The sequence below is a fragment of the Cavia porcellus genome, unplaced genomic scaffold (assembly GCF_034190915.1).
Source record: "Cavia porcellus strain 051 isolate PalLab524CR breed Dunkin Hartley unplaced genomic scaffold, mCavPor4.1 scaffold_28, whole genome shotgun sequence".
Classification (NCBI taxonomy): Eukaryota; Metazoa; Chordata; class Mammalia; order Rodentia; family Caviidae; genus Cavia; species Cavia porcellus.
Genome location: NW_026947511.1, coordinates 43,931,077 through 43,958,497, shown reverse-complemented (window position 1 = coordinate 43,958,497; position 27,421 = coordinate 43,931,077). Strand labels below are relative to the sequence as shown.

The 27,421-nt window shown below is 37.0% G+C and overlaps 1 protein-coding gene and 1 pseudogene across 2 annotated transcripts in view; one reads left to right on the top strand and one right to left on the bottom strand.

The window, feature by feature from the left end:
- The window catches only part of Zfand3 (zinc finger AN1-type containing 3), a 275,896-nt gene that overhangs the window by 82,121 nt on the left and 166,354 nt on the right, over window positions 1-27,421 (bottom strand). The gene's annotated exons all lie outside the window — the stretch shown is intronic.
- Window positions 13,543-27,421, top strand: part of LOC111757945 (manganese-dependent ADP-ribose/CDP-alcohol diphosphatase-like) — a 65,496-nt pseudogene continuing 51,617 nt past the window's right edge.

The window sequence follows — 27,421 nt, the reverse complement described above, 5'->3', positions numbered from 1 at the left end:
AAACAGGTTACAGCCTTCACTGGCAAGTACACGTTTCGATTTCTACAGTTGCACAGCATCCAATTCCCCTTGCCATCCCTAAACTTGTGTCTTTTTTTTTAAACTTAGGTGTCTTAAAGAGCCATAAAGCCATTAACAACAGCCAGCCAATTCAGAAAATATAGTTTTAGCCTTCTGATTAAAATCTTAATAAAATTTTAGTAGGTGGACGTTAATCTGAGTTAATAGTTTCAGCAAGAACAAATTAGTTTAAATAACAGTTAGCAAGAACCAATGGACTTGGTTACTATTTAAACTTACATTTCCTTGAGGAAAACTGTGGATTAATTTAAACTTCTTTTTATAAATAATCTCTTCTAGCATTTTTAAATTCTCACTTATCCCTCACCTCCCTCATGATGATTACTTGTCTTTTAAAACCCAACTTTTGCTGGGGATATAGCTTAGCCACACAGCACCTGACTGGCAAGCAACAGGTCCTAAGTTCAATTTCCAGAGAGAAGAGGTTTGGAAAAGGGAGAGGGGGAGAGCAGGGTAGAGAGGAGAGAGGAGAAGGAAAACTCAACTTTTGGGGCAAGGGGGTGTGGGGGGACCAAACCAACTTTTTTATTGACTTCACAGCATATACATAGACTGAATGACATTGTTTCATGAAAACTCTTCAATACAGTCAGGTAAGTTAAAAATATATACCCTATATACATAAACCTTATATACATACATACATACATACATACATACATACATACATACATAGTCTATGCTTCCTGTTGGTGCCTGTCAATCTGTGTACTTTGAAGAATATCTCAAAATTAAAGTAAGGGGCCAGGGATAGTAGCTCAGCAACATAAGCACCTGCCCAGTAAGCACAAGGTTCTGAGTTCAATTCCCAGTACCAAAAAAGAAAAAATTAAAATAGAACTTTCTTCTCCCTTCTTGTCATGTTACTAGCATCAACACTGACCCAGAGGCTGAAGTCAGAATCATCTTGAGTCCACAGTCTCTCTTCCCTTAACACTGTATCTGAAAACCACTAAAACCAAGTCACTTACTACTCCTAAAATACCTTCTGATTCCATTCAACCCATCCACTTCTCTATTTCCACTGTAGTCTAAGGCTTCATCATCTGTCAGATTCCCACAAGAGCATCTTAATCATACTCTGTACTATATGCTTTTCTGGTCACTCCAATCCATTCTCCACAAAGCAATGAGTTACTGCAAAGTTTGTAAAATCCAAATTCTGATAACATTACTTCCCTAAGTAAACTTTGAATCATCTCCCATTGCCTTTACAATCAGATCCAAAATCCTAAACAAGGCTAGGAAGGCAGAAATTCTCCTTGTTACTGGCTACTGTCTATCTTATTGCTCCCGCTCGCTGGCCCCTGCTTCGGCAAGTTTATGGTGCTTTGGGTTTCTCAAATGCTCCCTGTCCCTTCACAACTGGGAGTACTTTGATCATGGCATGTTGGAGACTTCACCTTGATGTCCATGCTGGTAACCCCTACCATACATGAACACAACATAATCTTAAGGAAGTCCTGAAGATCACCTTAATATTAATATTTTGGTGTGAATTAATGCCTATTCACTATCCCAGTCCCAAACAAAATACCTGCAACATAATACACAATATAGATTTGCTGAATTTATTAGATACTGGTAGTTTAAAAATATTAGTTTTTTTTAGACATTAGTGGATTTTAAATTTCTATAAACTTTATTTATAGGAAGCAAGAGTACTTCTACACACAGCATAAACATTAATATCCCTTATCAATGAGCAGATATTTAGATTTTACAAACCATCCTTAAATACATAAAAAAAAAGTTTGCCTTCACTACTCATGATGGGTGAACAGTCTTGATAGGACATAAAAGGGCTCTTAAGTGACTTCCAGTGTGCTTAAATTCAGAACACAAAGCTGCATACTTCTATTTGAGAATAGAGATAATATTACAGTAAAAGCATGTCCTCAAATGATTCTTGGAAAAACAGTCACTAAAAGAATACATAAACTAGACAAAACTTACCAGTATTTAACTTTAAATTTTTAAAATGTGGTTTACCACTAAAATTATATACACTACAGCCTTCACATTTAAAAGAGAGACTGCTCTAAGTATAAACTAGCAAAAAAGTTGTGTGAAGTCAGGCATTTATTGTGCAGACTATCCATTTCTCCTCAGTAACAGTATCTCATATTCATTTACAGGGCATAAATTAACATGGTTAACACTACAGCAAACATCTAACAATCCATTAATGCTACAATCACACACAGAAGAGGCATTTACCTCCCTCAGTCTAACCACAAAATGTATCAATTTTTCAAAACCTGACACATTTTATGAAATTTGTGATATTAATGTAATCGCAACCAAAAGTGTTTTTGATAATGCATTTGCACATAAATACTGCTCAGACATCAAAACTCACCGGTAGGGACAGGTATACTGTGTGAAAACTATGCAAAGCTGATAAAATAGGCCAGTTAAAACCTTAAAAACAAAACTTTTAAGGATAGGGATGTAGGGATAGGGATGTAGATCAGTGAGGGCCTGCCTAACATGAGTTAAGGTCTAAGTTGGATCCCCCTAAAAATGTCTGTTGTTTACAGCTGATTCTTGGTACCATTTAAAGACCTGTCCTAAGCCAATAGTCTTTACTGTCATTCACAAATCACTCAAATGGCATAGGGTTAAGCAGCAGCGTACCTGTGAGAGGCAGGAGCCTGGAAGATTTTTCAGCCCCTACCTAAGCCTTTAAATGGTTCAATGACACAAGAGTAGAAAAATTAGAAAAACATTTTGGGAATAAATTACAAAAAACAGGTCACTCTGCTTAGCCCTCTGTTTTTGTAATTCTCTCTAGTTCTGTTGGTATCAGCCTCTCATTTTAGGGTGCACAAGTGATGTAAACAAGAGATACACTGTATCTTCAAGATGTGGGGGGTAGAGGGCAGTGGGGTAGCAGACAGCAGGGTCTGGTGATCCCTTGAAACTGGGTCTTCACTCTTGGACAGGAGGCGCGGAGGCGCCCTCCCTGCCTTCCTTTTCCAACAGTTCTCAGTCTCACCGTCTCACACCAGGGTCACCAGCTTTGAATTTTCCTTCATTTAAGTCCTAAAGCTACGCTGGCTGCGGCATTTGTTTCAGGGAATTTCTCAGAGTGGCAGTGTTCTCTTCTTAGATACAGTTTCCTGTAGATAGGACTTAGGAAATGTTCAGTGTGAAGTATTTTTCAAGCATTATCCAACATGAACATGGTGTATTTTAGGAATACCACACTCTTTTCCAGAGAAAAACAAGAACACATACTGGCTTAACATGCTCAAAGAAAATACTTTAAAAGGACGAAGTGATGGGTTCACTAAACATTTTCTTATTACACCTACTAAAGCATATCAGGGGATGGTTGAAAAAAATCATGATTTTCACAAGAATAGGGCTAATTATATCCAATGAACCCAAGTAATAGAAAACTACATAATGCTTATCTAATTCATAATCCCAAAAGGACCTGGTCAAGTACCAGAAAAAATTTTTTTCTCAACAACTCTGTGATAGGAAGTTATAACCTACTACAAGAAAAACTTATAGTTCTTCCCTAAGACCTATCAACCACAGACATAAGATGATTCCACAATGGTGAGAAAAATTTATATACAATCAGTCTACATACAGTCTGTCATAAAATACAGTGCTTCCAAGTAAGGAACCAGATTTCCTAAATTCAAATCCTAACTCTTCTTAATAATTATGTGGCTTTGCACAAGTTATTTAACTTCTCTTGCTTCAGGTTTTGCCTCTAAAATGTGAATAATCATTTATTGCATAAAGTTACTGTGTAGTTAATACATATTAAAAGTTTTAATGCCTAGCATCTACGAAGTCTTGAATTAATTATGATCATTACTTTCCTTATGCCTCCTTGTACATAATTTTAAAAATTGTTAGCTTGAGACTGTGCCAGTGAAAATAATTTTTCTGGTAGACAATAAATGACCAGACTAGAAATACACTTAAACCCTTGGCTTCAGTGACAAACAAACCAATACTAAGGATTACAAACCCAAAAGTTTTTATGGACCAGGGAGGGATCATAAATGTGTGTAATTAGCTGGCCAAACACATTAATGAGTGGTGACTTAAATAACCTTGAAACACAACACATTTGTGCCCCGAAAGGAAATAAAATGTAAAACTTCTGATTTAACACATTCACCACAGCCAGGGACTCCAATTTTAACACATCACTTTCCCAAGGGCTTCAACCACGAGTGGTATAAGTATGACTGTCTCATGTCGCTCAATGGAATAGTCATGTATGTACCACCAGTGGTTCAAACAAGTGGGAATGTATAAGCAGAGACAGAAGAGTTGGGCATAGTGGTACACACCTGTAACCCAGTGCTCTAGGAAACTAAAAGCAGGAGGATTGTAACTTTGAGCCCTGTCTGTGCAATTTAGTGAGAGCCTGTATCAAAATAAAAAATAAAAAGAGGCCAGAGCTGTAGTTCATTGCAAGGTCCTGGGCTTAAGCCCTCTGTACTCCCCTCTGCCCTGAAAGACAGAAGTATTACAAGTTTTGAACACTGCATTATTAGTTATGCACACAAGTAAGGAAATGATTCATCAAATACAAGTGAAATGGATGCAAAGAACAAATAGAAAATATAAAGGTAGTACAAAAAGAATCAGACAGACCTATGTTTGAATCCTCCCTAAGCTACTTAGAAGTTATACAATCACAAAAAAATTACTTAACATATTTATATTTCCGTATCTGTAAATTTGTTAAACTTTATTGTCTAGGATAATGACAAGCATGTGTAGTGGTTGATCATGTCACTTGAAACATTTAGAAACTTAACTAATCCGCTTAGTAATTCTACCCTGTAGCCTTTATTTAGAAGACCCACCCTCCTGGATGGTATAAAAGGGAAGGACGAATGAGGTTCCACTCTTCAGAGGAGCTGCAAGTCTTGTCTTTGGCTTGGATGTTTCTTCTGGCTTCTAGCACGGACTCTTTAGCTTCTGCCTTGGATCCTTCTGACTTCCAGCATAGATTCCTCAGCCTTCCGTCACAGAAAAGACCCATCGCCTGCTGGTACACACTTGCAAAGGGCACTGCAGTGAACTCCAGACCTTGGACTGAATCCTTAGGCCGCGGGCTTGCAGACACACTCTGCACTCTTCCTCCTCCGACTCTGTGGCTGACCATCATGATCTTGTAATTCCTTATAAATTTGTATATCTTGTGCTATAAATGGTTTTCACCAGTAAAACCCTGACTAATACAGCATGGAGCACAATACAAGTATCTCTCATAAAATAGTATTCAATATATTTTAATGACAAGTAAATGTCAAAAAAAAAAAAAAAAAAACTCACCTAGATCTAACACAGATATTCTTAAACCAGGGTTCTTACATCAAGTATTTTTAAAAAAACAACTCCAATAACATTACAATCTAGAGGCTTTATGACAGCAATGGTTGCTTTTGCTCACTTTAGAGATCCACTGGTATTTCACAAGGAAGACAGATAGCAACTCTGCCCCAAGTGTGTTCATCTCTTGGAGTCTCAATGAAGAAGAGTCCTAACTAGAACACTGTTAGTATCTGGCAGAGGGAAAGGAGAGAGACAGAACCACATTATAGCCCTTCGGGTTTCTGGTTCTATGTGGCATGAGAACTTTTCATTTGCATTTTATTGGCTAAAAGAAGTCACATGGCCAAGCCGGACGATGAAGACAGAGAATTATTATTCCACTGGAAATGCAACCATTATGTGGGAAATATAATACAGTCTTGAATTAATGACTTGTGCACACAAAATCCTGTCTACAAATTGAGTAATCTTATTAAATTATATGCAGTATTATATATGCATTAGGCATTTCCCTTTACAAAAGGAACATAGATACTATATTCTGAAAACCACGAGGGTCCAAAATAAATCAGACTGGTCAAACACATGGCCATTACTAATGATTTTATAATACTGGATCAGTATTTGAGTTTTAACTGTTGATTACTGGAGTAAGTGTGGACTGGGTAAATAATCTAAACTTTCTATCAGGTTTTATTAAATTCTTTGTTGCCTTATTAAAAATCAGTGTATGAATGCAGTGAACCCACATTAAGCACATGCTACTTTACTGACAATAAAGTCTCATCTGAAACAACTGGGATTTCCAGATAATGAAGGTCCTGCTCTTTATGAAATACCAGGTAATCTGATCCTAATTCAAAACTTTGTTTTCATAGTAACAAGGACATGCTATGTTGATTTTATTTACCATTTACTGACTGTTACCTCAGGCTCACTCTTGATTCTCATATGGACACAAGATACTAAATCAATGAATTAAAATGTTTATAGCTCCCCATCTAATAGAGAAAATCAGTTATTGGAAAGTCATAGTAACCAAGTATCTCATATCTAGTTAAATGATCCAACCTAGTTTATCTAAATTTCATTTAAGACTAGTGAAATTTTGTTAAACTAGTAAATTTTTAAAATATTTTTTCATTTGGAATATGCTTTTTATTTTACCTGCAAGAACAGGTGAAATAGGGACTGGGGATTTAGCTCAGCGGCATAAGCGCCTGCCTTGCAAGCAGGCAGTCATGAGTTCGATCCCTGGTACTGATAAAAACGAAAAAGACAAAAAAAAAAAAAAAAAAAAAAAAAAGAACAGGTGAAACTTAACAATCTAAAATTATTTTTTAAACACCTGATGGCATATAAAATTCCTAAACAAATTAAGTGATAATATTCATATAAGGTTCAATTCTATCTCTCCTCCTACTTGGCCCAGTAAGAGATCTTACAAATTGAAACCCTTTACAACTTCTACTTTAGGCAATTTACTGGATTTAAACCTTGCAATAGGTTTGAGAGTGATGCTCACCATTAATTCTGACCAATAGGGAAAAGGGAAACAAGATGTATTTCTGTTCCATTAGTATTTGCCTTTCACAGATGAGGCCCTCTGATTCTAAGGAGGACTGCTGTAAGAATCATGTTAAGCACACGTGTGTTGAAAGGCTATTACTATTTACTACTCTCACCATCTACTTTAGAGTTCAGAAGATGGCTATCTGTGGTGACACTGTTTGTATTTCCATCTCTACTTCCAACCCTCACCAGCTCAGCTCTCAATCCGTGCCATCGCAATGACTACACGCAGGCTTACGGTATGAATTTCTATGTTCAAATTCTCTTGTCATCACCTTATTTCTATATGTGCCCTTTGTTTTTTCTGATACTGGGGATCAAACTCACGACCTCACACCTGCAGGCCAGTGTTTGTGCTGCTAAGCTATAGCCCAGGTCCTTCTATCATTACCTGGTTAATCAATCTGAATTTTCCCTTTCCTGATTTCTTCATTCGAAACAAAAAAAGCCATTGTTCTATTTTTTAACTAAACTATTATTTTGGGGGAAGCCATACTGACAACCAAATAAAAATACCATAATCTCACTTTTTCTGTGGGGAATTTCATAACCACAAACATTTGAACTAGTCTATGGTTTATCTGTATCTACATTTAAGTGAAACAAAAAGGAAATTACCAGAAGTATATCAAATTACTAATAAAATTATAAATAAATTTCACTGAAATATCTATATAAGGGACCAAACATAGATTTTCATTTTGTCTTTCAGAGTAAGACTGCAAGGAGAAATATGAACTAATGTTAGAATTTCTATTAAAAGATACCACAGTTATATATTTTTTTTTTCATTTTACATTTTGAGGCAAAGAAGGCAAGCAAAAAAAAAATACCAACTAAATAGAAACAAGTGGGTTTTAAGCTGACATGCTGAGTCTAAATAACAGATCTAAAGATCTACTGCGAAGTAAGGGACAAAAATGACCACTGGATACTTAGGAGACTAGTTACAATATTACAAAAGCAGTACAATTCAGTTACTCTTTACCCGTCTATTGTTGTCTCAGCATACCTTACACAAATCTAGAAAGATTGGCTCAGGAAAAGGAAGAGTAATTACTTTTGAATCTTCAAATGTTATTTATCAAGAGAAAAAAACATCCCCTCAATATATCCAGCCTCAATGCTCCCGTTTCATGAAAGTGACATATAACTTCACTTATACAACAGCACAAACTCAAGGAAAAGGGCTGGCATGTCAAGAAGGCTGTAGCACATTCCCAATTTCTCTTTTAATTTTGTATTTATCAGTTTGTTAGATGTTAAATTCCATATTTCTTCCTCCCTAAAAATTAAAATTCAGACTGAAAAGGAAAATTATTCTCTCCAGTAAAGTCTTCTGCTGAGGCATGAAAGATATCCTAGATGGGAGGTTCACAAGTTTGAGCCTAGCCAGGGTAATTTAGAAATTTTGCAAGACATTGTCTCAAAAAAAAAAAAAAAAAATTGCTGGAGATGTTGCTCAGTGTCAATGTAAAGGTCCTGGATTCAATTTCCAATACTGGAGGAGGGCTGGGAGAGAACAAAAACAAAAGAATAGAAAATACCAAACGTTAGTACTCAGAAGCATAAGCTCTTCTGCAAGATCACCAAACAATGAATATTAACTACTCAGTTCAGATAGGAAAAAATGCCACTCTGCAAATCCAAAAATAGGTAAGAGTGTTGTTTAGTTTCACTTTTGACCTAACTGAAATCCAATAATAAAACTTTTATTTAAATCAACACTATGCGTATGAAGTATCTGTGCCACAAACAGTAATGAGTGTGTTGTTACACGTGCAAAGAATGTCACTTAAGAGGAAAATACAGACCACGGGATACAGCTCATGGGCAGTGCTCTTTGCCTATTGCGTTCTAGGACTTGGATTCAACCTGCAGCACTGAAATAAAGCTAAGGTGGAAACAGCGTAACTGGGTTACACTAGTGGTGACTGTCATCAGAGGACAGAGTAAAGACTTGGAATGGACTTTCATTAGGTTGGTTTTGTTGAGTTGTGCAAAACTAACCAGACATGAGAAGCTTTTCTTTGAATTGTGTTCTCTTCACAGACTTATTTCATAGAATATACTCAAACTAGTTGAGTTGAAGAGTTTTTGGAAATTATCTACAAGTTTTTGATCTAAAAACAGGGTCAAAGGTGTCATCAGTATTCTAGAGCAACAAAAAGGAAAATATCAGAGTGCACTGCAAGTTAATTTATGCCTCCTAAAGCTCTCCATTGTGAGTACCTACAAGACAGACACAAATATGCAGATTGCACCACAGTGAAAAATGTCTTATAGGTCACAGCTGTAATCTCATACAATGCTTTATATACGAAGTAAAGTGAGGCAGAGAGAAAGGAAGAAACCAACCTTTCCTGCCATCTTCATTGCCATGTAAAGAGTTTAAGTGAGAAACATACAAAAATATCCCATCCTACAAGAGACATGGCCCCCGCCATGGGAGCCAGTTCCTAACTTCCCCACAGAGGTCTTTCTTACTTGTTATTTGTCATACATTGTTTAAAATACACCTAATGATTGACTCAGCCATTCGGATAGTGGTGACCTTTTAGTCTTGAATGGCACTGAGAGAAAAACAACATCCTTTAGCTTCATCTCCTTGCTTGCAGATGTTTCTAGTAGCTGAAAGCTGGTAATGACCAAGGCGCATGCACAGTTTAAAGGTGGACGCTATTCCTCCCTCACACTGGCCACAAGCATGTTTTAGCTTAGTCCACACAGTATCTGAAACGAACCACTTTTTTAAGCTTGCCAGGCAGGCACTGTGCTGCTGCTCAGCTGCATCCCTAGCCCTGAACCTGCTTTTCTAGCCAGCAATTCCAATTTGAGAAAAATGTTTTAAGGAAAACAAATACCAAGATACGCATATACAAAAATAATAATAATAATAAAGGAGAAGGAAAGGATTCCCACCAGCCAAATATGGGGTAATTCAGAAATAAAATGACAATAATAGCAATAAGAATGGATTAGAACTTACTAAATAAAACTAAAATTTGTGGGTTTATACTAATATAATTAAAAATGGACAAGAAAAAGCTCTTCCTTACAATAGAAAACGAACTAATAAACAGAAGAAATTGTGGTTAAAGAAAATTATCAATGTGTCCTAAGATTAGTGGGTGAAATTTTGATGAGGCACAGGACATTCACATCGTCTCAAACATCTCCCACAAATCCCTTGTTAATTAGACAGGACTGTAGTAATTGTACAGTGTAGAGATCTGAGAATACCACCATAATCACGTGCCCCCTGATAATGATGTACTGGGGACTCAATATCACTTTCATGACATTATTCTGAAACACAAAACTTGAGCTACAAAAAAACATCAAATATAAATTGAGAAACACACTACAAAATACCCTGTACTCCACACTAATAACAAAGTCAAGAAAAACAACGCACTCAGGAAGCTGAGCTAGCCTGAAAGGTGGGGGGCAGCCGGGGTGGGGGAGAGGCACTAAGGGAATATTCCAGACTAAAGGGACTTAAGGAAATTTAGCAGCTAAATATAAGAAATGAACCAGGAGTGGGGGGTGAAAGGGGCATTATGGGCGTATGTTATAAAATCTGACTATGGATAACGGTATTAGTATTAGAATACTGATCACTGTACTGTAACTAAGAGAATGTTCTTGTTCTCAAGTAAATAGACCCTGAAATATTTAGGAATAAAGGGCACAATGTCATCAGCTTATGCTTACAGGTCATGGAAAGATGGTGAGGATGTACAAGCATACAAATACATAAAACAACTATCAAGCCTGTATAAATAATGAATGTACCTTGTATTCTTTTTGCTTTTACTTTAAACAAGCAATTCCTACACAAGAAAATTGTTTTAAGAAAAACAAAGCACCAAAATATTTTGAAAGTAAATAAAAATAAAGTTTTAAAAAGTCAGGTCCGGGGCTGGGGATTTAGCTCAGCGGCATAAGCGCCTGCCTTGCAAGCCGGCAGTCGTGGGTTCAATCCCCAGTACTGATAAAAAGGAAAAAGACAAAAAAAAAAAAAAAAAAAAAAGTCAGGGCCAGAGAAGCAACTCTAGTGTGCACTGTCAAATGAATGGAAGAACAAATGCAGCGTATACATACAATGGACTGCTGGATAGCCCTAAAATGAAGAAACTCTGTCAGAGGCCATGATATCAACAAACTTTCAGGACATCATATTAAGTGAAATTACCAGTCACCAAAAAACAAAGAGTGCCCAAGTCCATAAACAAGGGGTCTGAGTAGTGAAACTGTGTCAAGGAGACATAAAGTGGAATGTCAGGGTTATGAGGGGAAGAAAATAGGCAACTACTGTTTTGTGAGTATAGGATTTCAATTCTGCAAGATGAAAAAAGCTCTGGAAATAAGTTGTACAACCATGTGAACGTACTTAACATTACTGAAATACACACGTAGGCAATGTTAAAATGGTGAGTTTCACGATAAACAAATTTTACCAAAATTTAAAAACATATATGAATTACAATTTTTAGAAAAGATGTACATATAACAAGAATAGTCACTGAAACCTTTTCTGTAACAGTGTCAACCACTAAAATGTCCCTTAACAGATGACACAATCATAGGTGAACAATGAAAAAAAAGTAAAAATGCAAGCATATAAAGCATTATGTTCAATAAACTATTTGTGCAAAAATAACTTTTTATAGTTTTAAGAATTTTCAGCCATTCTCTTCCCCAAAAGTCTCAATAGAGATGTATCAGAAATTCAAGAACGGAAATGCCCAGATGAGAGACTTTGAAAGGTAGACTGTTTTCTATACTTAGGTCATGACTGACTTTTTAGAAAAACAGTATGCACATACTTTAAAATTACTAAAAACAAAGTGCAGAAAACACGACATAAGTAGTCATTTGTCTCCTCACCAAGCACGAACTAATTTCCAAATTTGTTATTGTTATATTTGCACTTGTACATAATGCATATGTATTACTGGTAAAACCATGGAGCTACTTAGTGCTATCATGGATTTGGAATATTTCCTTGTAGGTCATGCATTTATACTTTAATTACTATATGCGAGCTTTTAAGATTTATATATAATATTGTATTGCGTGTCTCATTAATTTTTCCTCAATATTAGTTTCTGCATACATCCATGATAACAAGTATGTTTTTAATTTATTCATTTTTAATGTCTAAATATTATTCAATTTTAAGAGTATTACACTCCCTTTGTGACTCCTTTTAAGGCAAATCCCTAGGAAATTTCAATAATAATCCTTAATCATGTTAGAGTAAAAATATACTCAGAAAATGTTAAACAGGGAAAAGGGAATCAATTTTTTAAAATGTAGACAATTAACTACATCTGATAACTATTATTTTGGCTATAGGCAATTTTAACCTTTAAGTTGCTAGGCGTTATTGACATCTCACAAATTCTGAGACTTTATAACATTTTGCTACATAACGTCATTCTTCTCACTGGAGCTGGGCCACTACACTCCTCCCCTGAGGCAAGCTGGTGGTCCCCGCCCTAGAAGTTCCGCACCGGAGTCACTGAACTGATCCTCACCTCACTCAGGGCAGACACCTCATCAGCCTGGCGCACTGCAGCCCACAACTCCTGGGCTCAACTGATGCCCCTACCTCAGCCTCAGAGGTGCTGAGACTACAGGCAGGTTCCACTGTCTGATAAGAAGTAGATTTTTTAAAGAGACATTAACTTTTAAAGGAAGACTCCCATATTTTATTTTTCTAACCAAATTTAAGAAAAAAAAAAAAACACTGACGAGAAGATTCAACTCGCAAATTTCTTTAGGACAGGATTTTTCAAACTTGTGATATTCTTTAATACTGACAATATAACCTGTTGATCTCAGATTGAGAAATCTGATATGGGTCCTACTGCAACTTATTCATCTTACCATAAAACAACCTATCTTATATAAAAGCAAAACCTAGTATCTATTCATTTTAACCTCTCTGGTTTTACTTCTAATTTAAAAGCAAAAGCAGTTAGATTTCAGTTGGCTTAAGGTTTAAAACCAAGCAAATTTAAACCAAGGTGTTCGAGATACAGGTGACAATTCTGAATCTAAATCATGTGAGAAACAACTTCTTTCTCCTCTTAAAAAACAATTTAAAGGATCAGATGGGAAAAATGACTTGCAGTCGACCGCTCTCATATGAAGATGTTTAGAGATCTTGCCCCAAATTTCCTGCCTTAGGGGCCTGGCGTGAATCTTGCCATCCAAATATATTCTACTTTAAGAGCAATTTATCTTACAAATTCTTTTCAAATCCAGTTAAAAGGGTGTATTTGTTTCAGTTTTACTTGGTAAGATTCATTTAAAGTTTACATACTTAAAAATACCCATCCACCTGTATCAAATAAAGGTATGCGCCTTTTCATAAAGAGAAATATGGACCACACACTGAGAAGAATCTCTTCCTTGATGCAATCACAAGGCCACAGACTGCATATTACCACCTCAGTCTTTACCATACAAAGGAGAAAAAAATGTGTCAACTGACTAGAGACAATAAAGATCTGTAGCACCACTACTTCCACTCTTAGGGGTCTCCTCAAAGCTGCCATGGCAAAGAAAGACAGTGTGAGGTACAAGAAACCAGCAGGCTGGATCCACTCATCAATCCTTGAAAACATGCCTGAAGCTCGCCTCTCCCAAGGGTAAATGTCCCTGAAGCAGTTCCCATGACGTTCTCCCAGATTCTTTGGCGCTTTTACCGATAAGCCCATATTCTTCTACACAAGCCCTTCATCGACAGACATATTAACGTCATGAGGAGGAAAATCACCCTCTGCAAGAAAAGATTAAGGATGTGAAGTCTGGGAAATAATCTTGTCTCACCCAACTCTGCAGTAAATGTTCAAGAACACGCCGGGTCTGTGATCAGTTGTTTGTACCTGGTGAACAGGTGGCCCTATGGCTGCTCTCCAGACTAGCTAGAAGGGAACATAAGAGAACAACCTACACACCCACTTTTCAGGAGAACGACAAAGGTGAGAGTCTTACATGGACCAAGGAGTCCTCACCCTAATTAAGGAGTATCAGCAATGGCTATGTGCCCTTTATGGGCATCCTGTGGGCCATCCCAATGAAAGGGCTATTGTGTCCCCTAAGCTGCGTATGGGAAGTTGCTTCCTCTGTCTACATTAAAGCATATGTACCTTTAACCTGTTGGCTGATGCCTTTCAATTTCATCATCAACATAACCCAACTTCATAGTATTGATCACGAAAGTTTTTTCAAAGTTATACAATCATCCATCTTTTACGTGGGACTTTTTCTATCCTGCTAGGTCATGTGGTTTCCTAACTGGTTGTGAAGAAGGGCTGGTCACATGAGGTGGTTCTGAGCAGAACTAATTACTGCTCCAGTGATTAATGGAGTTGGATATTACATGTCTTTTCTTGTGTGAGTTGGCCCAACTGATCAAGGGTGCTGCCTTCTAACAAATGTCCTACCCATCAACACACAGAAAAGGCCCCCACTTGACACTAAATCATAACAGTATCTCACAAGTAAAGTACAATAAATCCTTTATCTAGAAACCTACTGGGGAGTTATAGCCAAAAAGCTCAATCTTCGAACTTCAAGTGACAGATCAAAATGGCTCATCTCCTTTGATATTTAGTATGCTGATTTAGAAGATGGATACGATTTCCAAGGAAACAGGAAGAGGTACTACAGACAGTCTTCTTCACTTAAAGGATGCCACTGAAGACTGGAAAAGAATGAGTATGCACTGCTGTGTCCTCTACCTTAGAGAGAACACTGATGGCAGTAATGCACAATACAAAACATCAGCAAAGTCCTCACAACTTGTTATAAACAAATTCCAGATGCCTAAGTCCCAGCTCATCACACACATTATAAAATTCAAGCCATGAATTTTATAATTTCAGCAGACACTATTTAACAAACTCTAAACATATAGTTTCTAGAAACCCAAACTATACATAATCTCAAGACTTTGCCTTTAGAGATTTACTGTGCTTATCATGTTATATATCATTCTCTAAACTCAGTTCATTTTACAGTGTTCTGCAAATTACCAGTAGTGTATGAAGATATTGGGGGTGTGCAACACAAATCAGGAATTGAGTAATCCTCAGGAACAGTTTGAGCCTCAGTTTGTCCAGCTCAATAGAGCATTTAGTAAAGAACAGCTAAACTTGTTGAATAATATCCTCACATTCTCTGACACAAACCAAGAAAAGGTGTTGGTTGTGGGCCATCTCCCTATTTACTCAGAAGCCTCTGACACTACAGAGATGCCCTGGCAATCATTTGATCTCATGGCTGTGTGATTATGTTTTTTCCTGGTCACACTAATGATGGTGGCTTACTCTGAAGGGCCTTTGGGTGTGCATTATGTTTTCTAGGAGTTACTGAAAAGGCTTTGCACAGTGAAGCTTGTGGTACAGTTCATGTCTATCCTGAAAAAATGATGCTGAGGGGCTGGGGATTTAGCTCAGCGGCATAAGCACCTGCCTTGCAAGCAAGCAGTCATGAGTTCAATCCCCAGTACCGATAGAAAGAAAGAAAGAAGAACGAACGAAAAGATGTTGAAAAGTGAGACAGAGCTCCAGACAGTATTATATATTATGCATTGGAAGAAATTCCATTTTTAGTCTAGATATCTAAATTACGTTATTTACCTTCTGTTTCCTCCTACTCATGCTCTTGGGCTTGTTTAGTGGCTTAGTGGAACCAATTCTATATAGTCTATTTATCCCAGAGCATGCCACTCTGATAGTCTTGCTCAGATTTATTTTTTTTGTTTTTAATTTTTACCTTCCTTTCTGGAGGTTGGCCCTGGGTCATCTAAAATCACTTGCTGGTCAAAGATTCTGCTTAACATACAAACTATCAAAACTAACCCAAATAAATATCCTTAACAATAACAAGCAATGAAACTGACACAGTAATAAAGAATCTACCAACTAAGAAAAGCCAAGGACTTAATGAGTTTAATACTAAATTCTACAAAACTGTTATATCAACATACTATTCAAGCTCTTGGGGAAGGAGGCTACTGGGGATTGAATTCATGACCTAGCACTTGCCAGGCAGGTGCTTATGCCACCGAGCTAAATCCCTGGCCCTATTCAAGCTCTTTAAAGAAACAAAAAAGGGCAGAGCGCTCCCATACTCATTTATGGAAGCTACTATCTATCACCTGGATCCTCAAAATGGATAAAGACTCAACTAAAAAAGAAAACTATGAGCCAATCTCCTTAATGAACATAGATGCAAAAATCTTCAACAAGGCTGGGGATGTACCTTAGCGGCATATATATATATATAATGCCTGCCTCAGCAACTGCAAGATTACAAGTTTGATTCCCACTACCCCCCCCCAAAATTCAACAAGACATTAGCCAATAGAATGCAACACATTATCACAGAGATCGTATGTTGCATGGTCAAGTAGGTAGGAACCTAGAGATGCAAGGATGATCCAACATACGTAAGTCAATAAATATAACATGTCACATAGAACCCAGGTCAAAAACTATATGATCCTATCAATAGATGCAGAAAAGGCTTTCAGCAAAACTCAACAATACTTCATGATAAATACACTGAAGAAAACAAGTACAAACGGACCATACCTAAATATAAAAGTTATTTATGACAAACCAATAGTCAGTATCATACTAAGCGGAGAAAAACAAAATGCTTTCCCATGTAAGTCAAGAAACAAGTCAAGGAAGTCCCCCTCACCTCTTCTATTCTACTTGAAACAGCCAGAGAAATTAGGCAAGAGAAAGAAATAAAAGGAAGACATACAGGAAAAAAAGAACTTAAATTATCATCATTTGTTGATGACATGATACTCTATATAGAAGGCCCAAAGAACTCTATTTAAAAACACTTAGAATAACAAACTTCAGCAATCTACTAGGATACAAAATCAACACACAAAAATCATTAACTTACAACAATGAACAAGATGAGAAGGAAATTATGCAAATAGTTATCATTTGCAGTAACTTCAAGAAAAATGAAACACCTAGGAATTAACCTAACCAAGAAAGTGAAAGACATCTACAAAGAAAATTATAGTACTGTGAAGGAGACTGAAGAGGACATCAGAAAATGAAAAGATGCTCACTTTTCCTGAATAAACAAGTCAGTATGATCAAAATGGTCACACTCTCCAAACTGTTGCACATAGCAATGCAGTTCCCATCAAAATACCAACGGCATACTTCACACAACTTGAAAAAACAATCCTAAAATTCACATGGAATCAGAAAAGACCCAGAATAGCAAAAACCAATTTTGAGAAACAACAGGAAAGCAAGAGGCACAGCAATACTTCACTTAAAACAATACTACAAAGCAAGAGTAACAAAAACAGTATGGTTTTGGAACAAAAGCAGATAATGGATCAATGGAACAGAACCAAGGACACAGAAACTTCCCTGAATAAACATTCAGTTATTTGACCCTTGACAAAGGGTTCAAAAGTCTGTGTTGGAGGAAAGAATCTGTCCAACAAATGCTGCTAAGAAAACTGGTTCTCTGTATACGGAAGATTGAAACTGGACTCATCTCTCACCATATACTAAATTAAAATCAAAATGAATCAAAGATTTGAACATTAAAACAGAAACATCAGACCTACTAGAAGAAAAAACAGGTGAAACACTTGAAGACATACGTATGGGAAGGATTTTCTAAATAGAACCTCAAGTGCACTAGAAATAACAGTAAGAATCAACAAGTGGGGGCTGGGGATTTAGCTCAGTGGCATAAGCGCCTACCTTGCAAGCAGGCAGTCATGAGTTCAATCCCTGGTACCGATAAAAAGGAAAAAGACAAAAAAAAAAAAAAAAAAAAAAAGAATCAACAAGTGGGAGCATGTCAGACTAAAAAGGTTCTGCATAACAAAAGAATCAATCAGAATGAAAAAAAAAAAACCAACCTTAAAGAATGGGAAAACTGTGTTGGCAGCTACTACACTTAGAATACACAAATAGCTAAAAAAACAAACAAAAAAACAAAAAAACCCATCTAAAATCAAAGACCCAGTGAAGAAATGGGCAAGAGAAATGGAACAGATACTTTACAGAGAAAGAAATAAAAATGCTCAACAAATATATGAAAGGAAAAAAAACACAAGCTCAACATTTTTGGCAATTAGAGAAATACAAATTAAAACAACACTAAGGGTCTATCTTACTCCAGAAAGAATGCATCAAAGTACAAAGAGAATAATAAGGATGGATAGGAGACAAGGAGATGGACCTCCTGCACTAGGGAAGTGGTCCTAGGGGAAAAGAGATAAGGAAGAAGGGAAGGGGAAATAGAATAAAGATGTGCCCTGTACAGGAATCTAGTAACTTAAATTATTATAAATTTTATCTGCCATACCACGAGCTAAAATTAACAGCATCAACAAGAATGAAAAACAGGACACAGGAAATGGAGGAGGAGGTAGGAGGGGGAAGAAAGGGGACTTAAAAAAAAGAAAACAAAACTGTGATTTGTACATATAACCATTGCTCAGGATGACTGTAAACTGCATGAACTGCAAACATGTTTTGGGGGTTTTTGGGGGTCCTGGGGATCAAACTCATGACCTCATGCTTGCCAGGTAGGCACTTATGCCACTGAACTAAATCCCTGGCCCTAAACATGTATTAATAAAATTAAATTTTTTAAATTAAAAAAAGATTGTCCTTAAGACAGTTAGATATTCAACCTTTAATGTTCAAAGTGTGTATGGCCTAGAGATTGCTATTGTATTTCAAGAGATTTTTTGTCCTGCATTTAGGAAAGAAAGTCACTTGGGGGTTCTCTCTGTCATTAATCCTGAGAGGGTGCAACTCCAGGTATATGCACAATCTTCCATACCACCAGGGATGAAAGTGACCTTATTTTTAAGCTGAATTTCCTAGGCACTTCCCTTCCCACCTACCCAGGCAGGAGGAGGTTTACTGCTGAATTGGCATTTGATCACAGGCTGCAGTTAAGCTCCTTCAATCAGTAAAATATCCACATTTGCTGCTGGACCTGCCCATGACACAGCGACATCTGACCCATATTCTGCTCTTAGTGAGACTGAGTGGGCACAACCTACTACTTGCACACAACTTTCATATCCTATACATATACCTCGTCATACCCAACATATGTGTATGATCCCAGGAGGGTCCTTTTGGGGTGTTTCTCTTGGTTCTGTTAAATTTCTGGGTGATCGTCTTTTTCACCTGGTGTTTCCAATACATCATAGAGCTGCCCTTTCCTTCTCAACTGTTACATTATTTTCAACACTGCCCATAGTCTCTAGCCTTTGTTCCAAATAAAGTCAAGTCTTTGGGGACAGGACTGCAGATACCGCCTGACCCATACCAATGTATAACCTCTACTGCCACACAGGTGCTGAGGGTGAGAACAGCAGGTACTCTGCCCGACTGACATTCTGGTTCACCCTGCCCTCATGGTGTAGAACCTTCTCCCTACAGCCAAGGTGGAGAAGGGGTAATGAGAGGCCTGGTATACTGACCTGGGAACCTGTACCATACAACCAACACGGAAAAGGAGCAATTAAGGAGCCTACTGTTTTGACAGGGGTTGGAGGCACTTGCTGTATGATTGGGGACCAGGTCAAGGAAGAAAGTCCGAGTCCTCTTAGCAAGGACTTTGTACCTGTCTAGAATAGCACTTCTGTAGCATGGGGCTGAAAGCACTGTGAGCAGCGTGTCTTTGTGGTGTGAAACTGTACTCCTGAACCCAAAGCTGGGGCAGTGGTAGGGTGTGGGGGATTCCTGTATTCCTGGCTGGGTAGTAATCTGGAATGCAACAGACTCTTGCTGTCCTTAACAAATTTTACTAGACTTTCATGAGTAAGAATTTCTCCATGCTCTGCTTCTCTTCTGTTTTACTTTCAATAATTTTCACTACGTGGTTACTTCACTGAGGAGAGGGTCCACCAAGCTCCAGCACATCACTGTTCCAGAAACTCACAACCAAAACACTATTCTAGGAAAGTAAAACATAGCTATGTGATGAAAGAACTTGCATATTTCCTAGTTTAGTGATTTGTATGCTCTTTTCTTTAATGACTCGATAGAACAGTTTATATTGCTAGAAAAGAAAATGTAGAGAACTGTGCTAATAAGAATCTCTCACATACCGATTAAGCAATGTAAGTTTAATATTTTGTCTATGACTAAACATAGATAACTCGGAATGTGGGTGTGCTTAAGAAAATGTACCACCCTACCCCTTTTTGAAGATTTTTAAGGGTTTCAAAGCTAAAATACACAATTACTCAAATGTAGCAACATACATGCCCAGCCATGTATCATCTTGGTTGCTTAGAAACCATGAGACATGACCTGAATAAGCAAAATCAGAGCTGAAGAAGGAAGAAATCCTTTGTTAAACAGTGGTTTAGAGAAAAATACTTTGGCTATGATTATGTATTTTGAAAATAAGACTGCAAAGTAAACAAACATAATGGGAGGTTAAAGATGTCACATGTAAAGATGTCTTCTCAATCAAAAGCACTTTAATTCTTAATGCCCTTGTGTTACACACTTTAACTCGGTTACAGCTTACCAAAATAAAAGAACTTTAATGCATAAAATTTCCACAATCCCATGCATCCAAGTGTCAAAAATGCACCAAGAAAAAATACACTGACCTATACGAACCTCAAAGATCAACAAGAAATCAGCCTTTCACCAGGTTTATGATACATAAAAAACTGAATTTCCACTCACTGCTAATAGCAGTGATGTAATTAGATTAGATGTAAGGCAACCAATAACAACCTTGTATATTTAATAGGAAATTCCAAACCTGATATAAAAAGATCCACAAAAAACATACTACCTTCTTTCACACAAAGAAGTAATTCGCTTCGATTGGTTCTAGTTTATATACTCTATGAATATTTATCATGGTGTCTATTTTATCTAATGCAAAAAGAAGTCCTTGATAATCAGATGAATTTAATTTCTGATTACTGTTAGTCACCATTAATCACTATATTCTCAGAAGAAATGTATGCAGCTATATGGGTTAAAGCTTACACTAAAAACAAATTTTAAAAAAAGCTCCAAGGACAAGTGGCTAAAGCAAGAATTATTTTTAACCATTTTTCTGTTCTATTCCTTCTGAAAAGCAAAGGGATAAAATGATTTTTAAAGTTGCCAATGGCAATACTGTCTGTATAGGACAGGAAAATTATTTTAGAAACTAATAAGAAATATCACATAACATTCAAAAATTCTTGAGCATAGTCTCTCTTTTGAGATTTTTAAGGTTCATTTGTTTACAAGCTACAAATCTGTAGCGACAAACAATTTCCAAACAAGGATAACTTTCCTGGCTGTCAAGAGATTAAATACAAGAAAAAAGGAAAGGAAGGACTCACTACATAAAAAGGGTAGTGGTCCCCACCTGTATGTTCGAAAGGTCAACAGAGTAAGCGAGAAGAACCTAAATACTACTTCTTGTTGACAACAGTGCCGTCTTCACACTACCCAAATTTCCACTTAACATTTCTTGATGAACAGTCAGAATTCAAGAAAAAAATACTAATTCCTTGAAAATCCTTTCTTCTATTCAACCTAATTCTAGGGCAACAGAGGTTTTATTTCGGATCTAATATGACTTTCAGGTAGGTTAACACACAAGACAACACAACAGGCCCAATATACAGTAAATCCAATAAATGGGAGCTGCCGCCCTCATCTTTATCCTGCAGGCAACCTCTAGATACAGAAGTCAGAGGGCTTTCATCTCATTTCTAATGACATTTATCTTCCATTCTACTTCAGCTAACAATTCTCAAGGCAATAACCTGAACCTCAGAACTGAAAACACATTTCAGAAATTCTCACCTCGCCCAATTTCCTCTTCCACAGTTTGTACTTCTTTACTTTATTCCAACTATTTTTGCTTTTCTTCTCCAGTGCACCCCACTCCAGGTAATGAGCATCTTGTTGGTCTTACTTCTTCATCTTTCACCTAGCCCAAATTTCTATAATCTATTATTTGATGACTGTCACCAACTCCAATTCTCTTGCATCCTTGTCTTGTTCCACAGGCTCTACAAATAACTCCTCCCCTAAACCTGTATAAACCTGTTGTATTTTCCTCATCTTTTTTTGGGAGGGGGGCACCGAGGACCTAACTCACAACCTCGCGCTTGCTTGGCAGGTTCTTTGCCACTGAGCTAAATCCCCATGCCAAATTCTGGTGGGAAGGCAAAAACAACAGGGTGGACTAGCTCCTCCTCCACTCTCTTGTTGGTCTCTCATGTTCAGCATGCAACTATGCTGAAGTATACCCCAATGGCACCTGCTGAAAAACCAAAAGCCCTTTTTGACCCTTGGCCCTAGAGTTATCTATCTCTTTCTCTTTACACAAGATTACGAAGACAGATATTCTGACTTGACTTAAGCTCAGAAAGAAGTGTACACAGTAATAAAAATCATAGAAAGTACAGTCTTCATGACAAAGATTAACATCCCATCAACCCGTGCAATGACTAAGTGATTATCAAGGACCAACGGCCATGGCTACTGGTTTCCTCCCATATCGACAAAGAAGGGGCTCGCTGAGATGAGAAAACAAGAGGCTCACAGAGACTAAGTTAAGTAATATAACTCAAAAGTGGTAGAAACGATTAGATATATCCTCAGGAAGCAAATATGTCTGACATGCAGTTTCAAAACTAAATTTTCAAATTAAATACAGTTCATTATTCTAAAATACTTTCTTTAAAAATCTCTTTTTAGGGATTGTATAAAAATAATTGTATTTGTCAAATTCAGCGTCATAAATGTAATATACATATCATTTGATGAGTAAGCTACAATTCTTATTGTTCTCAATTCAATTCGGCCAGGGATATAGCTCAATGGCACAAGCACCTGCCCTGCAAGTAGTTCAATCCCAGGTATGACAGAAAGAAAAGACAAGAAAAGACAAGGAAAGGGAAAGGGAAAGGGAAAAGAAAAGAAATGATTAGTTCAACCTTGTAAAATGCCTATTGAGCCATTCCCTTTTGAGGGTCACTGTTCAGAAGGGACAGGTTTTCATGCACCTGAAGTGCCCCAGTGGGGAGAAGACTAACTTTCAGCTTTTGAGTCTTTTTTTTCCTTCTTCCTTCTGGTTTTTATTTTACATTGAATTTTAAATCACACTAGAAACATAATTATACTTATTTTTAATTACACCAGTCCAAAACCATTAAAAACACACTGTACAGTTTTGAAGACAACACAGCAAACACACAATGTGCTCCCTCTGCTGGCTTTTCAAAACTTCTTCCTTAGATGTTACCTTACACCTTGAAATAGAAAAACAAAATATACTTTCCCCTAATAAAACAACTGTAGATGGGTAGTATGTTCCACAGTAATAGACCGGGCAGCCTTTCAGTACAGGAAAGGTTTACTTATAATTTACAATGAATTTTCTTGGGTTATTGTCTTATATTTCAACATTTCAATTTTCCACACAGGCCTGAGTAGAGGCAGAAAAGATGTGTGCTTCATATAAAGAAAAGATACTCGTTTGTTTTGCTAAATGAAAACATTTATACAATTTGGCAAATCTGACTTCACACAAAAGATGAAACTAAGTAAAATGCTAAACATAAAACATGACAGATAAATTCAAGCCTATTTAAAAATGGAGAAAAATCATTGTGTCTGTAAATTTGTTTTCTTCACATCTCAACAGGGACAAAAGATTAGAGAACTGATACACAAGCTGGAAGCTCCTCTTCTAGACCCTATACTGGGGGAGGCGGGGATCTAACTCACAACCCGACACTATACTTTTAAATTCCTACAATTTTAAGCCCTCTGTAATCAAATCTATTCTGAATCAATAAAAAGCACCTTTTTAAACAAAAAGTTTAACACTGCTTATTTAAATCTGAGGCAGTGGCAAGTACCATGAAATGAACAGCACAAGAGTTGCCACAGAGATGTTCTGTGACTGACAGTCATTGGTGGTGACCCATCACTGGATAAGCCATGACAGGCTTCAAGGAAAAAGAAAATCTACCTTCTTCTTTGTTGTTAGTAAAATGAACAATAAAAGGATTTTCCACTCATGGCAGATATGTTAACTGTATAATAAGTACATTTAATTGTAATCATTAAAAAGAAAAAGTATACATTGGCATATAAAATTCAGTAAAAACAGAAAAATGTGACTAAATAGGTAAATAATCTTTCTGGACAGAGCTGGATTACTGTTTATGTGCTGTCACCCACATGCTGTTCTAATTACCTGGTTCAAGAAGCCAAAGACCTTTCCTGTGAGCCTCACACAAATAACTTTATTTCATAATAAGGTAAGCAGGAGAACACTACAATAAACATAGTTCCATTATCTATATCAACAACTGGCTGGTACAAAGACATCAAGTCTGCTAGGAAACATTTCAACTTGAGTTACGGCAGAAAGGCAAATATGCTACTTTTTGAAAAATAATGAAGACTAGCAAAGTCACAGTGTTTTCTAAACTATTTCTGAATTCTTCATATCTTCACAGTGTAATGAAAATCAATATTGTATCAAGTTCATGCAAGAGAGAGTGAGAAAGCGAGAGGGGGGTAGGGGAGAGAGAGAGAAAGGAAAGGAAGGCAGGCAGGCAGGCAGGTGGGCGGGCAAGCTTTCACGTCAGATCCAAGTAAATCATTTCACATTTAATTCTTATATACTTAGCTCCTGGGTAAAGATCTATATGCAGCCATTCTGGCTAGTTAGTATGTTGAAACTTTTTGGCTAGCAGGTTATTTCTTCTTTTCAAATACATTTCTTAGTAGCTTTCTGCCCAAAGGACACATTTTTGTGCCAAAGACATAATGGTCTTTGTATTATCATTTTGGGAGGACAATTAAGGATACATAAAGCAGTAATATGGACATGGACTTTGCACAATAAATTTACAGACACAAAACTAAGACATCTTTATAGAGACTAGACTGAATGACAATTCATTAAAGAACACAGCTTTCAAATCAATAAAATCTGACTTGGTAAGGAAGTCAGCTTGGTTCTAGGTAAGACAGAGCATGGCCACTACTTTGCAGGTACACACAAACTAAATAAGGTCCAGGAACGCCTTTGGGCCTCAATTCTTCTCCAGGTATTAGATATCATAAGCAACTTCTTTTAGTTGCTTTTAGTGGCAGCTTTTTAAAAAGAGAAAAAAATGTTATCAAGTACTTTTTGACAACAACCTAGATCTCTAACTGCTCCAGTGGTTGAGTAAGGGAAGCACAAGTTTCGTTCTCCTTCGGAGGCCCATGTCTTCCTATGGCCTGCCCTGTCGTGCCTTTTCCACCATACTTCCATGACCACTGAGTAGAGCAAAAATGATACTTCTGACACAGTTTAATTATCTTAGAAATGTCCTCTGCCAAGTTATTTCCACTGCTAAACTTTCCAAACAACTGATATAGTCAGTGACAAAATGATTACACAACAGCATGTCCCTTCAGTACTTGGATATTTATACCAATGCTAAGAACATCTCTGAAGAATATAATCTGCGCTAATAAAATATAACAAAACTATTACCTGCGCTAATAAAATATAACAAAATTATTACTTTGCTGCATTACAACAATCTAACATAGAATGTTTATGATACATCAAAATCACAGTATATAGAACTGCGAGGGTTCCAATAATGCAAAAATAAATACGTATAACAAAGAAGATTGGTTAAACAGTGTTTAAAATGAGTGTTTGGCTCTATCAAGCAATTAAGGATTATCTCAACCAAACTGTATAAGCACCTCCTTTTAAGGTGGTTAAATTATTTTCATTTACAAAAGAAAAAGGTTTTCAGATGGATCCTGAATTGAAGACAGAACTGAGTGTGCTAGCTACAGGAGGGCTGTTGTTTTAAGAAGGGGAAGAGACAAAACAGTAGGCCTAACCACAACAGTCACTAGTTAAAATATAAGGTTGTGTCTTTTTTTGATTTTTTGGTACTGGGGATCAAACTCCCAACCCTTGCGCTTACCAGGCAGGTGCTTGTGCCGCTGAGCTAAATCCCAGGCCAAAAGATAAGATTTTAAGGCATACAAAACGTCTACTGAAGAGGAGGAAAACGGCTTGATGAGAAGGCAGTCATGGCGGGAAGAGCACTCAAAGATACATTAAGTATTGAGGTGGCAGGCTGTGGTTAAGGAGACAAAAGTTGTAGTAAAATTCAGGCCTATGATTGATTACAGAGTAACCCAGCAGTTTTAGAAAAAAGAGAGAAAACTAAAACTTGGTGGTAGCATCAAAAATGGAGAAATTAAAAGCACAATGTAGTAAAAGAGCAATTTGGATATGAAAAGACTCATGTTCTACTCCAGCTGTTAGGTTCTTGGGGAGGAGCGCACTCTCCCTGGCTGTGTTCATCACCTACCATATTCTTGTTCAAATTGCCCCATCTTAGCAAACTTTGCTCCACTTATTGCTCCACATTACTGTTAGGATCCATTTTGGTCTTATACTGTTTAAATTCCAGAAGAAATTAAAATTGTTTCTGTAATCGATATTAATTTTAGTTAAGCTGAAGTTTCATTACATCCTGTTTACCAGTTTTTCTGGCATTTTTCTCCCTATCTGAATTTTTTTATTTTTTGAGATTTTGCTTTTAACACCATACTCCTCTTAATGCAAACCAGCAGGTGCAACTTTCTTCATTTCTGTTTGCATGGCAACATTTTCTTTTTATGTCTGAAGAGCAGGTCCTTTGTGTTTGCATCATAATTTTAAAATTATTTTCTTTATGCCCTTTTAGATATACCATCCTACTTCTTTCTAGATTTCTGTTTCTGATTAATAATCAGTTCTTAGTCTTACTACTTCTTTGAACAACCTGTGTTCTTTTGTCTTGACACTGTAGCTTTTTCATGGCTGTTCCCCATTTCCCTGTACTCACACAGTTTTACCATATAAGCATTATGGATTTCTCTGCATTTTCTTTCATTGTTGTTGCTTTGGTTTATGTTTAAACAAACATCCCTTATTTTTTCATGGTTCTGGAGGCTGGTGGTCTCAGGTCAGAGGGCCAACATGTAGGAAACGTTCTGCATTTCATGTATGTTTTGATGCTAGAGCTATAGAAATTACTCAAACTGTACCATAGTGGGGGGAGGGGTGGAGGGAGAAGAAAATGAAGAAGTATAACTATTATACTAGATAAAGAAAGAAAATAAAAGCCAGAAGTGGTGGTGTATGCCTGTAATGCCAGCATTTGGAGGCTGAGGCAGCAGGTTCTCTGGAAGTTGGAGGCCAGCTTGGGTTACAAAAGTCAGTTCAAGGCCAGCCTGAATTGCATCGTGGGGGAAAAAAAAAAGTGTATGTAAAAAAATAATGGTTGAGAATTTTCCAAAATTACTAACATACACTCAATCCCAGTCTAAGCAGCTCACAGGACATGAAGCAAGATAAAGAC